We start from the raw sequence: 18,194 nt of genomic DNA, 5'->3' as shown, positions 1-18,194 counted from the left end.
ACAGGGAACCCCATGCATTTCTGAAAAGAGGCCACCCGTGGGAATCCGCAGAGGTATGATATGCCCAAATCGCCCCAGAATTTATTACCCAGACACCCCCGCAAAGTCCGAAATGTGGGGAAAAAAAATGCATTTTCCGCACATTTCGCTCGGCTCACCCATCGAAACACGCCCCCAACAACACATGGCCTACCGTCCCGTGTTCCCACAGGTTTCCCGATGAAAACGGTACCTCACATGTGTGGTTGCACCTATCTTGCTGGCAAGGGGCAAGCCGAAAACGCAAGCAACCCCCAGTCTGTTTGCAGAAGGGAATCTCAGCCATTCTGCCGTCCGGCACAACATACAGATATGGGCCTCGGGTGTCCAAGCCACCAAGGAAAACAGGGAACCCCATGCATTTCCGAAAAGAGGACACCCGTGGGAATCCGCAGAGGTATGATATGCCCAAATCGCCCCAGAATTGATTACCCAGACACCCCCGCAAAGTCGAAATGTGGGAAAAAATATGCATTTTCCGCACATTTCGCTCCGCTCACCCATCGAAACACGCCCCCAACAACACATGGCCTACCGTCCCGCGTTCCCACAGGTGTCCCGATGAAAACGGTACCTCACATGTGTGGGTGCACCTACCTGGCCGCCAATGGGAAAGCCGAAAACACAAGTAACCCCAAGTCTGTTTTCAGAGCGGAATCTCAGGCATTCTGCCGACTGGCACAACATACAGATATGGGCCTCGGGTGTCCAAGCAACCAAGGAAAACAGGGAACCCCATGCATTTCCAAAAATAATACACCCGTGGGAATCCGCAGAGGTATGATATGCCCAAATCGCCCCAGAATGTATTACCCAGACACCCCGGCAAAGTACGAAATGTGGGAAAAAATATGCATTTTCCGCATATTTCACTCGGCTCACCCATCGAAACACGCCCCCAACAACTCATGACCTACCGTCCCGCGTTCCCACAGGTGTTCCGATGAAAACGGTACCTCACATGTGTGGGTGCACCTACCTGGCCGCCAAGGGGAAAGCCGAAAACACAAGTAACCCCAAGTCTGTTTGCAGAGGGGAATCTCAGCCATTCTGCCGACCGGCACATCATACAGATATGGGCCTCGGGTGTCCAAGCCACCAAGGAAAACAGGGAACCCCATGCATTTCTGAAAAGAGGACACCCGTGGGAATCCGCAGAGGTATGATATGCCCAAATCGCCCCAGAATGTATTACCCAGACACCCCCGCAAAGTCCGAAATGTGGGAAAAAATACGCATTTTCCGCACATTTCGCTCGGCTCACCCATCGAAACACGCCCCCAACAACACATGGCCTACCGTCCCGCTTTCCGACAGGTGTCCCCTTGAAAATGGTACCTCACATGTGTGGGTGCACATACCTGGCTGGCAAGGGGCAAGCTGAAAACGCAAGCAACCCCCAGTCTGTTTGCAGAGGGGAATCTCAGCTATTCTGCCGACTGGCACAACATACAGATATGGGCCTCGGGTGTCCAAGCCACCAAGGAAAACAGGGAACCCCATGCATTTCCGAAAAGAGGACACCCGTGGGAATCCGCAGAGGTATGATTTGCGCACATCGCCCCAGAATTTATTACCCAGACAGCCCCGCAAAGTCCGAAAAGTGGGGAAAAAAATGCTTTTTCCGCACATTTCACTCGACGCACCCATCGAAAGACGCCCCCAACAACACATGGCCTACTGTCACGCGTTCCCACAGGTGTCCCGATGAAAACGGTACCTCACATGTGTGGGTGCACCTACCTGGCCGCCAAGGGGAAAGCCTAAAACACAAGTAACCCCAAGTCTGTTTTCACACCGGAAATGTCACACTCTCACATCATACAGATATGGGCCTCGGGTGTCCAAGCCACCAAGGAAAACAGGGAACCCCATGCATTTCCGAAAAGAGGACACCCGTGGGAATCCGCAGAGGTATGATATGCCCAAATCGCCCCAGAATGTATTACCCAGACACCCCCGCAAAGTCCGAAATGTGGGAAAAAATGCGAATTTTCCGCACATTTCGCTCGGCTCACGCATCGAAACACGCACCCAACAACACATGGCCTACCGTCCCGTGTTCCCACAGGTGTCCCGATGAAAACGGTACCTCACATGTGTGGGTGCACCTACCTGGCTGGCAAGGGGCAAGCTGAAAACGCAAGCAACCCCCAGTCTGTTTGCAGAGGGGAATCTCAAGTATTCTGCCGACCGGCACAACATACAGATATGGGCCTCGGGTGTCCAAGCCACCGAGGAAAACAGGGAACCCCATGCATTTCTGAAAAGAGGACACCTGTGGGAATCCGCAGAGGTATGATTTGCGCACATCGCCCCAGAATTTATTTCCCAGACAGCCCCGCAAAGTCCGAAATGTGGGGAAAAAAACACTTTTTCCGCACATTTCGCTCGACGCACCCATCGAAACACGCCCCCAACAACACATGGCCTACCGTCACGCGTTCCCACAGGTGTCCCGATGAAAACGGTACCTCACATGTGTGGGTGCATCTACCTGGCCGCCAAGGGGAAAGCCTAAAACACAAGTAACCCCAAGTCTGTTTTCAGAGGGAAATCTCAGACATTCAGCCGACCGGCACAACGTACAGATATGGGCCTCGGGTGTCCAAGCCACCGAGGAAAACAGGGAACCCCATGCATTTCCGAAAAGAGGACACCCGTGGGAATCCGCAGAGGTATGATTTGCGCACATCGCCCCAGAATTTATTACCCAGACACCCCCGCAAAGTCCGAAATGTGGGGAAAAAATGCATTTTCCGCACATTTGGCTCGGCTCACCCATCAAAACACGCCCCCAACAACACATGGCCTACCGTCCCAAGTTCCCACAGGTGTTCCGATGAAAACGGTACCTCACATGTGTGGGTGCACCTACCTGGCTGGCAAGGGGCAAGCTGAAAACGCAAGCAACCCCCAGTCTGTTTGCAGAGGGGAATCTCAGCCATTCTGCCGACCGGCACATCATACAGATATGGGCCTCGGGTGTCCAAGCCACCAAGGAAAACAGGGAACCACATGCATTTCCGAAAAGAGGACACCCATGGGAATCTGCAGAGGTATGATATGCCCAAATCGCCCCAGAATTTATTCTAGACACCCCCGCTCGGCTCACCCATCAAAACACGCCCCCAACAACTCATGACCTACCGTCCCGCGTCCCCACAGGTGTCCCGTTGAAAATGGTACCTCACATGTGTGGGTGCACCTACCTGGCTGGCAAGGGGCAAGCCGTAAACGCAAGCAACCCCCAGTCTGTTTGCAGAGGGGAATCTCAGCCATTCTGCCGACCGGCACATCATACAGATATGGGCCTCGGGTGTCCAAGCCACCAAGGAAAACAGGATACCCCATGCATTTCCGAAAAGAGGACACCCGTGGGAATCCGCAGAGGTATGATATGCCCAAATCGCCCCAGAATTTATTACCCAGACAACCCCGCAAAGTCCGAAATGTGGGAAAAAATATGCATTTTCCGCACATTTCGCTCTACGCACCCATCGAAACACACCCCCAACAACACATGGCCTACCGTCACGCGTTCCCACAGGTGTCCCGTTGAAAACAGTACCTCACATGTGTGGGTGCACCTGGCCGCCAAGGGGAAAGCCGAAAACACAAGTAACCCCAAGTCTGTTTTCAGAGCGGAATCTCAGGCATTCTGCCGACCGGCACAACATACAGATATGGCCTCGGGTGTCCAAGCAACCAAGGAAAACAGGGAACCCCATGCATTTCCGAAAAGAAGAGCCCTGTGGGAATCCGCAGAGGTATGATATGCCCAAATCGCCCCAGAATGTATTACCCAGACACCCCTGCAAAGTACGAAATGTGGGAAAAAATACGCATTTTCCGCACATTTCGCTCGGCTCACCCATCGAAACACGCCCCCAACAACTCATGACCTACCGGCCCACGTTCCCACAGGTGTCCCGATGAAAACGGTACCTCACATGTGTGGGTGCACCTACCTGGCCGCCAAGGGGAAAGCCGAAAACACAAGTAACCCCAAGTCTGTTTTCACAGCGGAATCTCAGGCATTCTGCCGACCGGCACAACATACAGATATGGCCTCGGGTGTCCAAGCAACCAAGGAAAACAGGGAACCCCATGCATTTCCGAAAAGAAGACACCCGTGAGAATCCGCAGAGGTATGATATGCCCAAATCGCCCCAGAATTTATTACCCAGACACCCCCGCAAAGTACGAAATGTGGGAAAAAAATACGCCTTTTCCGCACATTTCGCTCGGCTCACCCATCGAAACACACCCCCAACAACTCATGACCTACCGTCCCACGTTCCCACAGGTGTCCCGATGAAAACAGTACCTCACATGTGTGGGTGCACCTACCTAGCTGGCAAGGGGCAAGCAGAAAACGCAAGCAACCCCCAGTCTGTTTGCAGAGGGGAATCTCAGCCATTCTGCCGACCGGCACAACATACAGAAATGGGCCTCGGGTGTCGGAGCCACCGTGGAAAACAGGGAACCCCATTCATTTTCATAAAAGAGGACACCCGTGGGAATCTGCAGAGGTATGATATGCGCACATCGCCCCAGAATTTATTACCCAGACAGCCCCGCAAAGTCAGAAATGTGGGGAAAAAATGTTTTTTCCGCACATTTCGCTCGACGCACCCATCAAAAGACGCCCCCAACAACACATGGCCTACCGTCACGCATTCCCACAGGTGTCCCGATGAAAACGGTACCTCACATGTGTGGGTGCACCTACCTGGCCGCCAAGGGGAATGCCGAAAACACAAGTAACCCCAAGTCTGTTTTCTGACCGGAATTTGAGACTCTTGCCGCACAACATACAGATATGGGCCTCGGGTGTCCAAGCCACCGGGGAAAACAGGGAAACCCATGCATTTCCGAAAAGAGGACACCTGTGGGAATCCGCAGAGGTATGATATGCCCAAATCGCCCCAGAATTTATTACCCAGACACCCCCGCAAAGTCCGAAATGTGGGGAACAAAATGCATTTTCCGCACATTTCGCTCGGCTCACCCATCAAAACACGCCCCCAACAACACATGGCCTACCGTCCCGCGTTCCCACAGGTTTCCCGATGAAAACGGTACCTCACATGTGTGGGTGCACCTATCTTGCTGGCAAGGGGCAAGCCGAAAACGCAAGCAACCCCCAGTCTGTTTGCAGAGGGGAATCTCAGCCATTCTGCCGACCGGCACAACATACAGATATGGGCCTAGGGTGTCGAAGCCACCGTGGAAAACAGGGAACCCCATTCATTTTCCTAAAAGAGGACACCCGTGGGAATCTGCAGAGGTATGATTTGCGCACATCGCCCCAGAATTTATTACCCAGACAGCCCCGCAAAGTCAGAAATGTGGGGAAAAAAATGTTTTTTCCGCACATTTCGCTCGACGCACCCATCAAAAAACGCCCCCAACAACACATGGCCTACCGTCACGCGTTCCCACAGGTGTCCCGATGAAAACGGTACCTCACATGTGTGGGTGCACCTACCTGGCCGCCAAGGGGAATGCCGAAAACACAAGTAACCCCAAGTCTGTTTTCTGACTGGAATTTGAGACTCTCTGCCGCACAACATACAGATATTGGCCTCGGGTGTCCAAACCACCGGGGAAAACAGGGAACCCCATGCATTTCCGAAAAGAGGCCACCCGTGGGTATCCGCAGAGGTATGATATGCCCAAATCGCCCCAGAATTTATTACCCAGACACCCCCGCAAAGTCCGAAATGTGGGGAAAAAAATGCATTTTCCGCACATTTTGCTCGGCTCACCCATCGAAACACGCTCCCAACAACACATGGCCTACCGTCCCGCGTTCCCACAGGTTTCCCAATGAAAACGGTACCTCACATGTGTGGGTGCACCTATCTTGCTGGCAAGGGGCAAGCCGAAAACGCAAGCAACCCCCAGTCTGTTTGCAGAGGGGAATCTCAGCCATTCTGCCGACCGGCACAACATACAGATATGGGCCTCGGGTGTCGAAGCCACCGTGGAAAACAGGGAACCCCATTCATTTTGCTAAAAGAGGACACCCGTGGGAATCTGCAGAGGTATGATTTGCGCACATCGCCCCAGAATTTATTACCCAGACAGCCCCGCAAAGTCAGAAATGTGGGGAAAAAAATGTTTTTTCCGCACATTTCGCTCGACGCACCCATCAAAAGATGCCCCCAACAACACATGGCCTACCGTCACGCGTTCCCACAGGTGTCCCGATGAAAACGGTACCTCACATGTGTGGGTGCACCTACCTGGCCGCCAAGGGGAATGCCGAAAACACAAGTAACCCCAAGTCTGTTTTCTGACTGGAATTTGAGACTCTTGCCGCACAACATACAGATATGGGCCTCGGGTGTCCAAGCCACCGGGGAAAACAGGGAAACCCATGCATTTACGAAAAGAGGACACCTGTGGGAATCCGCAGAGGTATGATATGCCCAAATCGCCCCAGAATTTATTACCCAGACACCCCCGCAAAGTCCGAAATGTGGGGAAAAAAATGCATTTTCCGCACATTTCGCTCGGCTCACCCATCGAAACACGCCCCCAACAACACATGGCCTACCGTCCCGCGTTCCCACAGGTTTCCTGATGAAAACGGTACCTCACATGTGTGGGTGCACCTATCTTGCTGGCAAGGGGCAAGCCGAAAACGCAAGCAACCCCCAGTCTGTTTGCAGAGGTGAATCTCAGCCATTCTGCCGACCGGCACAACATACAGATATGGGCCTCGGGTGTCCTAGCCACCAAGGAAAACAGGGAACCCCATGCATTTCCGAAAAGAGGATACCCGTGGGAATCCGCAGAGGTATGATTTGCGCACATCGCCCCAGAATTTATTACCCAGACACCCCCGCAAAGTCTGAAATGTGGGGAAAAAAATGCATTTTCCAGACATTTCACTCGGCGCACCCATCGAAACACGCCCCCAACAACACATGGCCACCCGTCCCGCGTTCCCACAGGTGTCCCGATGAAAACGGTACCTCACATGCGTGGGTGCACCTACCTGGCTGGCAAGGGGCAAGCCGAAAACGCAAGCAACCCCCAGTCTGTTTGCAGAGGGGAATCTCAGCCATTCTGCCGACCGGCACAACATACAGATATGGGCCTCGGGTGTCCAAGCCACCAAGGAAAACAGGGAACCCCATGCATTTACGAAAAGAGGACACCTGTGGGAATCCGCAGAGGTATGATTTGCGCACATCGCCCCAGAATTTATTACCCAGACACCCCCGCAAAGTCCGAAATGTGGGGAAAAAAATGCTTTTTCCGCACATTTCGCTCGACGCACCCATTGAAAGACGCCCCCAACAACACATGGCCTACCGTCACGCGTTCCCACAGTTGTCCCGATGAAAACGGTACCTCACATGTGTGGGTGCACCTACCTGGCCGCCAAGGGGAAAGCCTAAAACACAAGTAACCCCAAGTCTGTTTTCACACCGGAAATGTCACAATCTCACATCATACAGATATGGGCCTCGGGTGTCCAAGCCACCAAGGAAAACAGGGAACCCCATGCATTTCCGAAAAGAGGACACCCGTGGGAATCCGCAGAGGTATGATATGCCCAAATCGCCCCAGAATGTATTACCCAGACACCCCCGCAAAGTCCGAAATGTGGGAAAAAATACGCATTTTCCGCACATTTCGCTCGGCTCACGCATCGAAACACGCCCCAACAACACATGGCCTACCGTCCCACGTTCCCACAGGTGTCCCGATGAAAACGGTACCTCATATGTGTGGGTGCACCTACCTGGCCGCCAAGGGGCAAGCTGAAAACGCAAGCAACCCCCACTCTGTTTGCAGAGGGGAATCTCAGCCATTCTGCCGACCGGCACATCATACAGATATGGGCCTCGGGTGTCCAAGCCACCGAGGAAAACAGGGAACCCCATGCATTTCCGAAAAGAGGACACCCGTGGGAATCCGCAGAGGTATGATTTGCGCACATCGCCCCAGAATTTATTACCCAGACACCCCCGCAAAGTCTGAAATGTGGGAAAAAAACACCTTTTCCGCACATTTCGCTCTACGCATCCATCGAAACACGCCCCCAACAACACATGGCCTACCGTCACGCGTTCCCACAGGTGTCCTGATGAAAACAGTACCTCACATGTGTGGGTGCACCTACCTGGCTGGCAAGGGGCAAGCCGAAAACGCAAGCAACCCCCAGTCTGTTTGCAGAGGGGAATCTCAGCCATTCTGCCGTCCGGCACAACATACAGATATGGGCCTCGGGTGTCCAAGCCACCAAGGAAAACAGGGAACCCCATGCATTTCCGAAAAGAGGACACTCGTGGGAATCCGCAGAGGTATGATTTGCGCACATCACCCCAGAATTTATTACCCAGACACCCCCGCAAAGTCCGAAATGTGGGGAAAAAAATGCATTTTCCAGACATTTCGCTCGGCGCACCCATCGAAACACGCCCCCAACAAGACATGGCCTACCGTCCCATGTTACCACAGGTGTCCCGATGAAAACGGTACCTCACATGCGTGGGTGCACCTACCTGGCTGGCAAGGGTCAAGCCGAAAACGCAAGCAACCCCCAGTCTGTTTGCAGTGTGGAATCTCAGCCATTCTGCCGACCGGCACAACATACAGATATGGGCCTCGGGTGTCCAAGCCACCAAGGAAAACAGGGAACCCCATTCATTTCCGGAAAGAGGACACCCGTGGGAATCCGCAGAGGTATGATTTGCGCACATCGCCCCAGAATTTATTACCCAGACAGCCCCGCAAAGTCCGAAATGTGTGATGAAAAAAATGCTTTTTCCGCACATTTCGCTCGACGCACCCATCGAAAGACGCCCCCAACAACACATGGCCTACCGTCACGCGTTCCCACCGGTGTCCCGAAGAAAACGGTACCTCACATGTGTGGGTGCACCTACCTGGCCGCCAAGGGGAAAGCCTAAAACACAAGTAACCCCAAGTCTGTTATCACACCGGAAATGTCACACTCTCACATCATACAGATATGGGCCTCGGGTGTCCAAGCCACCAAGGAAAACAGGGAACCCCATGCATTTCCGAAAAGAGGACACCCGTGGGAATCCGCAGAGGTATGATATGCCCAAATCGCCCCAGAATGTATTACCCAGACACCCCCGCAAAGACCGAAATGTGGGAAGAAATACGCATTTTCCGCACATTTCGCTCGGCTCACGCATCGAAACACGCCCCCAACAACACATGGCCTACCGTCCCGCGTTCCCACAGGTGTCCCGATGAAAACGGTGCCTCACATGTGTGGGTGCACCTACCTGGCTGGCAAGGGGCAAGCTGAAAACGCAAGCAACCCCCAGTCTGTTTGCAGAGGGGAATCTCAGCCATTCTGCCGACCGGCACATCATACAGATATGGGCCTCGGGTGTCCAAGCCACCAAGGAAAACAGGGAACCCCATGCATTTCCGAAAAGAGGACACCCGTGGGAATCTGCAGAGGTATGATTTGCGCACATCGCCCCAGAATTTATTACCCAGACACCCCCGCAAAGTCTGAAATGTTGGAAAAAAACACCTTTTCCGCACATTTCGCTCTGCGCATCCATCGAAACACGCCCCCAACAACACATGGCCTACCGTCACGCGTTCCCACAGGTGTCCTGATGAAAACAGTACCTCACATGTGTGGGTGCACCTACCTGGCTGGCAAGGGGCAGGCCGAAAACGCAAGCAACCCCCAGTCTGTTTGCAGAGGGGAATCTCAGCCATTCTGCCGTCCGGCACAACATACAGATATGGGCCTCGGGTGTCCAAGCCACCAAGGAAAACAGGGAACCCCATGCATTTCCGAAAAGAGGACACCCGTGGGAATCCGCAGAGGTATGATTTGCGCACATCGCCCCAGAATTTATTAACCAGACACCCCCGCAAAGTCCGAAATGTGGTGAAAAAAAAGCATTTTCTGCACATTTTGCTCGGCTCACCCATCGAAACACGCCGCCAACAACACATGGCCTACCGTCCCGCGTTCCCACAGGTGTCCCGATGAAAATGGTATCTCACATGTGTGGGTGCACCTACCTGGCCGCCAAGGGGAATGCCGAAAACACAAGTAACCCCAAGTCTGTTTTCAGAGGGAAATCTCAGACATTCAGCCGACCGGCACAACCTACAGATATGGGCCTCGGGTGTCCAAGCCACCGAGGAAAACAGGGAACCCCATGCATTTCCGAAAAGAGGACACCCGTGGGAATCCGCAGAGGTATTATCTGCGCACATCGCCCCAGAATTTATTACCCAGACACCCCCGCAAAGTCCGAAATGTGGGGAAAAAAATGCATTTTCCGCACATTTCGCTCGGCTCACCCATCAAAACACGCCCCCAACAACACATGGCCTACCGTCCCGCGTTCCCACAGGTGTTCCGATGAAAATGGTACCTCACATGTGTGGGTGCACCTACCTGGCTGGCAAGGGGCAAGCTGAAAACGCAAGCAACTCCCAGTCTGTTTGCAGAGGGGAATCTCAGCCATTCTGCCGACTGGCACATCATACAGATATGGGCCTCGGGTGTCCAAGCCACCAAGGAAAACAGGGAACCCCATGCATTTCCGAAAAGAGGACACCCGTGGGAATCCGCAGAGGTATGATATGCCCAAATCGCCCCAGAATTTATTCTAGACACCCCCGCAAAGTATGAAATGTGGGAAAAAATATGCATTTTCCGCACATTTCGCTCGGCTCACCCATCAAAACACGCCCCCAACAACTCATGACCTACCGTCCCGCGTTCCCACAGGTGTCCCGATGAAAACGGTACCTCACATGTGTGGGTGCACCTACCTGGCTGGCAAGGGGCAAGCCGAAAACGCAAGCAACCCCCAGTCTGTTTGCAGAGGGGAATCTCAGCCATTCTGCCGACCGGCACAACATACAGATATGGGCCTCGGGTGTCCAAGCCACCGGGGAAAACAGGAAACCCCATGCATTTTCCTAAAAGAGGACACCCATGGGAATCTGCAGAGGTATTATATGCCCAAATCGCCCCAGAATTTATTACCCAGACACCCCCCCAAAGTCCGAAATGTGGTGAAAAAAAAGCATTTTCTGCACATTTCGCTCGGCTCACCCATCGAAACACGCCCCCAACAACACATGGCCTACCGTCCCGCGTTCCCACAGGTGTCCCGATGAAAATGGTATCTCACATGTGTGGGTGCACCTACCTGGCCGCCAAGGGGAATGCCGAAAACACAAGTAACCCCAAGTCTGTTTTCTGACTGGAATTTGAGACTCTCTGCCGCACAACATACAGATATTGGCCTCGGGTGTCCAAACCACCGGGGAAAACAGGGAACCCCATGCATTTCCGAAAAGAGGCCACCCGTGGGAATCCGCAGTGGTATGATATGCCCAAATCGCCCCAGAATTTATTACCCAGACACCCCCGCAAAGTCCGAAATGTGGGGAAAAAAATGCATTTTCCGAACATTTCGCTCGGCTCACCCATCGAAACACGCCCCCAACAACACATGGCCTACCGTCCCGCGTTCCCACAGGTTTCCCAATGAAAACGGTACCTCACATGTGTGGGTGCACCTATCTTGCTGGCAAGGGGCAAGCCGAAAACGCAAGCAACCCCCAGTCTGTTTGCAGAGGGGAATCTCAGCCATTCTGCCGACCGGCACAACATACAGATATGGGCCTCGGGTGTCCAAGCCACCAAGGAAAACAGGGAACCCCATTCATTTCCGAAAAGAGGACACCCGTTGGAATCCGCAGTGGTTTGATTTGCGCACATCGCCCCAGAATTTATTACCCAGACAGCCCCGCAAAGTCCGAAATGTGGGGAAAAAAATGTTTTTTCCGCACATTTCGCTCGACGCACCCATCAAAACACGCCCCCAACAACACATGGCCTACCGTCATGCATTCCCACAGGTGTCCCGATGAAAACGGTACCTCACATGTGTGGGTGAACCTACCTGGCCGCCAAGGGGAAAGCCTAAAACACAAGTAACCCCAAGTCTGTTTTCACACCGGAAATGTCACACTCTCACATCATACAGATATGGGCCTCGGGTGTCCAAGCCACCAAGGAAAACAGGGAACCCCATGCATTTCCGAAAAGAGGACACCTGTGGGAATCCGCAGAGGTATGATATGCCCAAATCGCCCCAGAATTTATTACCCAGACACCCCCGCAAAGTCCGAAATGTGGGGAAAAAATGCATTTTCCGCACATTTCGCTCAGCTCACACATCGAAACACGCCCCCAACAACACATGGCCTACCGTCCCGCATTCCCACAGGTGTCCCGATGAAAACGGTACCTCACATGTGTGGGTGCACCTATCTTGCTGGCAAGGGGCAAGCCGAAAACGCAAGCAACCCCCAGTCTGTTTGCAGAGGGGAATCTCAGCCATTCTGCCGACCGGCACAACATACACATATGGGCCTCGGGTGTCCAAGCCACCGAGGAAAACAGGGAACCCCATGCATTTCCGAAAAGAGGACACCCGTGGGAATCCGCAGAGGTATGATTTGCGCACATCGCCCAGAATTTATTACCCAGACACCCCCGCAAAGTCTGAAATGTGGGAAAAAATACGCATTTTCCACACATTTCGCTCGGCTCACCCATCGAAACACGCCCCCAACAACACATGGCCTACTGTCCCGCGTTCCCACAGGTGTCCCGATGAAAACGGTACCTCACATGTGTGGGTGCACCTACCTGGCTGGCAAGGGGCAAGCTGAAAACGCAAGCAACCCCCAGTCTGTTTGCAGAGGGGAATCTCAGCCATTCTGCCGACCGGCACATCATACAGATATGGGCCTTGGGTGTCCAAGCCACCAAGGAAAACAGGGAACCCCATGCATTTCCGAAAAGAGGACACCTGTGGGAATCCGCAGAGGTATGATATGCCCAAATCGCCCCAGAATTTATTACCCAGACACCCCTGCAAAGTCCAAAATGTGGGGAAAAAAACACCTTTTCCGCACATTTCGCTCGATGCACCCATCGAAACACGCCCCCAACAACACATGGCCTACCGTCACGTGTTCCCACAGGTGTCCCGATGAAAACGGTACCTCACATGTGTGGGTGCACCTACCTGGCTGGCAAGGGGCAAGCCGAAAACGCAAGCAACCCCCAGCCTGTTTGCAGAGGGGAATCTCAGCCATTCTGCCGACCGGCACAACGTACAGATATGGGCCTCGGGTGTCCAAGCTACCGAGGAGAACAGGGAACCCCATGCATTTCCGAAAAGAGGACACCCGTGGGAATACGCAGAGGTATGATTTGCACACATCGCCCCAGAATTTATTACCCAGACACCCCTGCAAAGTCCGAAATGTGCCCCGGGGACACAAACCCTACTGCCCCATCTATTGGGGGTCCTGCCCCACCTTTTGTGGTGGCCCTCTCCCCCCCCACCCCAAATGGAGGTGGGGTGTACCTCACGCAGCCGTTTGGAGGAGGCCCAGGGAGGCCTGCATGAGGTGTGTCCCACAGCCATTGGGGGTGGGTGGGCACCCCAAAAGGTGGGGCAGGACCCCCAATAGATGGGGCAGTAGGGTTTGGGCACCCTGGGGGCAGATTGCCACACTAATGTGGCCATCTGCACCAAGCGATGTTGGGTAAACAAAAAAAATAATACAAATTCATAGGCTGCTTTTTAGGGGGGCTGAGGGGCACCCTAAATTGGCAGCGAATGATGTACTGCAACGGGGGGTGGCCCTCAGCCCCCCCCACCCCAAATGGAGGGCCCCACCTCATGCAACCCTCCCTGGGGGCAGATATCTGCTCCTAGGAAGGGGCATCTGACCCCAGGGAGGGATGCATGAGGTGGGGCCCTCCATTTGGGGTGGGGGGGTTGAGGGCCACCCCCCATTGGGGTACATCATTCGCTGCCAATTTAGGGTGGCCCTCAGCTCCCCTAAAAAGCAGCCTATGAATTTGTATTTTGTTTTTTGTTTACCCTACTTTGCTTGGTTCAGATGGTCACATTAGTGTGGCTATCTGCCCCCAGGGTGCCCAAACCCTACTGCCCCATCTATTGGGGTCCCCCCCCACCCCCAATGGCTGGGGGACACACCTCATGCAGGCCTCCCTGGGCCTCCTCCAAACGGCTGCGTGAGATACACCCCACCTCCATTTGGGGTGAGGGGGGAGAGGGCCACCCCAAAAGGCGGGGCAGGACCCCCAATAGATGGGGCAGTAGGGTCTGGGCACCCTGGGGGCAGATAGCCACACTAATGTGGCCATCTGCACCAAGCAAAGTAGGGTAAACAAAAAACAAAATGCAAATTCATAGGCTGCTTTTTAGGGGGGACTGAGGGCCACCCTAAATTGGCAGCGAATGATGTACCCCAATGGGGGGTGGCCCTCAACCCCCCCACCCCAAATGGAGGGCCCCACCTCATGCAACCCACTCTGGGGGCACATAGGGGGGGGCACCTCATGCATCCCTCCCTGGGGTCAGATGCCCCTTCCTAGGAGCAGATATCTGCCCCCAGGGAGGGTTGCATGAGGTGGGGCCCTCCATTTGGGGTGGGGGGGGGTTGAGGGCCACCCCCCATTGTGGTACATCATTCGCTGCCAATTTAGGGTGGCCCTCAGTCCCCCCTAAAAAGCAGCCTGTGATTTTGTTTTTTTTTTTGTTTACCCAACTTCGCTTGGTACAGATGGGCACATTAGTGTGGCTATCTGCCCCCAGGGTGCCCAAACCCTACTGCCCCATCTATTGGGGGTCCTGCCCCACCTTTTGGGGTGCCCCCCCTGTGATGCCGGAAATGCATCTGAGGGACAGGGCCTCTGAATCCTTGTCCTTTCTCTGTTTTTACCGTGTGTTCTGTCATGTTTTCTGCCCAGGAGTCCATGAGGGACTCCTGGCAGTGCAGCTCTCTTTTGATTTGGTGAACAGACCCATGGGATACCCTTATGGCACCCATGGGTAGGGGTACAACCCTGTGCCCCTAGTGTATGTTTTTGGGCACCTGTGGGTGGCCCACAGAGCAGGGTATGGGCTGGTGGCAGCTCCATGCTGAATTTGACAGGTGCTCTGGGTGTCCTCCATTTTGGGATACCCAGGCCCTGCCATTGGAATCAGTTGATTCCTGATAGGAAACAAGATGGCCCCTGTGGCCTCTTGCTTTCTATTGCCTGTTATCTTGTTTTTCCCAAAGTCCTGGGAAGCCCTGACTCTGTCCCTTCCCCCTGACTGGCTGTTGGGTGGAAGTTCCATATGGTGTTGTTGTGAAGGCCCAGCTAGACTGACTGGAGCCTTCCCAGTGACTGTATGTTGTGGGTACCTCCTGTGGGTGGGACCTGGGTGAATGGAGTGTGTGACCAATATACACTCCTTGTTGTGGTTGTCTGGTTTCTGGCATGAGAGACAAAGACTGAGACAGCCCTGCCCGAAACTGGCCTGAATGCAGTGTGTAGTGTTGAATGGCTGGGTACTTGTCCCAATCCACATTCCTTGTTGTGAGTGTCTGAAAGGGAGGAGTGTGGCCTGAATGCACTGTGTGCCTGATTGGCTGACTGACTGCATGAATGCCCTTCTGTGTGATTGGCTGCTGTGTGTGTGCCAGCAGTGTGGATGAGAGACAGAATAGTATATCTGGGGACCTCTCACCACTGGAAATTGTTCAGAAGCATTCAGAAGCTGAGTCTCCACTCAAGAGTAACTGGATTTGCTGATCCTCGACGTCCAGCTGGAAGAAGAAGACTTGCTGTGGCATTTGCTTCGACGGAACTGAAGGTTGTCGAAATTGTCGAGGGCTGACCCGAGAGAGGACCTGGCTAGGCGCCCTCTTCCCGTGCTCCGAGGGACCATCGAGCACCGCTGAATCTTCGCCGAAGCGCCCTGGAAGTCAGACCCTCGAAAGGCTGCCGACCCGAGACGGGACCGCCGAGGAGATCGAAGTGAAGCACCCGGACATCGACGCCGTCGAAGTCCATTGCCGTCGACCAGGGTTCGCAGGTCTGTGTAACCGCTGGAGGCCCGTCGAAGTTGTGTGCCCAGCCGTGGGAACCACTTGACGCCGTGCCGCCGACGATCGGAGCCGTCCGCTCCATTGCCTAAGAACATTCAATCGAAGGACTCTCCCGACCGCATCGTCGACCGCTTATCCTGCCGGAGAAAGTCGAGGACGACCAACGCGCCGAGGAGAAACCTGCCGGTGGGTTTCCCGCCACCCGACGACCCCAAAGACTCGGACGACTCGACGCCCTTGCTGGGCTCCCGTCTCTACAATCTTTGCGGTCCAGAACTATTGTCATCGAGGTGCCCCGCACACCTCCGCCTTGCAGGACGCCGACGCCCCGACGCCGACGAGCACCGCTCGGACGGAGCTGCCGCCTCTTCGACAACGTTCGGCCTCGTTTGTCGACGGACGTTCGACGCCCCGTGCCTCCCGCCTGAAAAGGAAGGCATTCAAGAAGGGCCGTCGATTCCCCGTCGCCGAACAGCGAGTCCCTCGACGCTTGTCGACGCCTTTTCGAGGAACTCGACTCCACCAGGTACATTGGGGGGGTAAAAACATTATAGGAGAGAAATAGACTATTGAACAATATCTGGACTGGGCTGGTGTTATATCTCTTTATTTTGCAGGTTGCCCAGGTGGGGGGATCTCCACACAGAACTGTGTCCAGTAGCAAGGGCCAGTATTCTGCCTATTGTTTCAACCCTCTGTTATCTCTCCTCTCTCTATTGCTGGTTTCCTTCTTATTGATCTGTGTGCCATTTCTACAGTATTGTGAATGCACTTTAATGAGGTCTAATATTAGTGGTACCACTTTAGAATTGTAGATATTTACCATTGCTGATTTTCCTGAGCACAAAGTGCGTTATTGTGATAAGTGTACATAACCCTTGAATATTAATTATATAAAGACTGTGTTTTCAGTAATACAGTGTGTGGACATTCCTTTGTGGGGGCTTGGGGATACACTGTACTTAAGAACCAGCCTGCATCACCTCCTGAGAAGCTAGGCCTTGATTGCTCGCCCATCGCTACCGTATTAGAGAATCTTGGCTGGGGTCCTCTGTGCCTCCCCTCTACCATATAGAGAGCAGAAGTACAGACCCCCCCACCGGTCTTCTTGACAAAGCTGGTGGCAGCGGTGGGATGCTTATGGTTTTAAGACTCAGTGTATAACCGTGCCACTTACAAAATATCCGCACTTTATTAGATTAAGGTTTGGGTGTGTACCAAATAACTGCATTACAGGCAATGGAGCCCATTGCAAATGGTAAATTGACTCGGATGAGCTTAGAGGCTCTCCAGAGTGCTTGTGAAGCCAGGGAGTTGGACTTTGTGGATAAGTCTAGGGCTGAGCTGATAGCTGCCCTGGTGGACTACCAGACTGATGGTGAAACCCTTGATGAAGGGGGGGATGCAACCAGTGAGGACTCTGCCCCTGGGGTTGTCGCTGAATCTGTTTCTGGGAATGCCACCATTCCTGCTGCCTCTGTTCCAAACCCCAGCAATTCCATGGAACTTGAGTTATTAAGGATGAAATTGGCCTTTGAATATCGCAAGTTGGAAATAGAAGCTGAGCTTAAGAAAGAGGAGCTGGCACAGCAAGTGGAACTCAAGAATAGGGATCTTGCGCTCAAGGACAAGGACACTGAATGTCAGAGAATCCAGCTAGAGAGAGCTAGAGTGGAGACTTCAGCTAGACCAATTGAGAGTGGCAGGTCCCCAGCCACCAAGTTTATGAAAGATTTGGTTGGTGTGTTTGTGGAGGGTTCAGATATCCTCCAATGGATTGAAGCGTTTGAAATGGCTTGTGCAATTCATGATGTAGATAAAAGAGATTGGGCTAAGTGTTTGTTAAGCAGAGTGCCTCAAACTGGATATGACTGTATTCTGAAGCTGAGTGTGGAAGAAAGGGGTCAGTATGAGTGTATGAAGTCTGCTTTGATTGCCAAGTTTGGCAAGACACCTGCCCAATACCTTAAAAGGTTCAGGGATTTTAAGAAAAGAGAGAATGTGTCTTGGGTTGACTGGGTGAGTACTGCGCACATGAACATGATGGGGTGGATTGACGGTTACAAGGTGAAAACTTTTGTTGAGTTGTCCCACCTCTTGTTTTTTGAGCATTTTTCTGAAGCCTGTTCACCAGAGCTGCGTCAGTATGTGGCTGACCAGAACATTTTGGACCCCTTTAAGCT

This window comes from Ambystoma mexicanum, chromosome 4q, assembly GCF_040938575.1.
Source record: "Ambystoma mexicanum isolate Mex_15411 chromosome 4q, UKY_AmexF1_1, whole genome shotgun sequence".
Taxonomy (NCBI): Eukaryota; Metazoa; Chordata; class Amphibia; order Caudata; family Ambystomatidae; genus Ambystoma; species Ambystoma mexicanum.
This window is presented reverse-complemented; position numbering follows the sequence as displayed.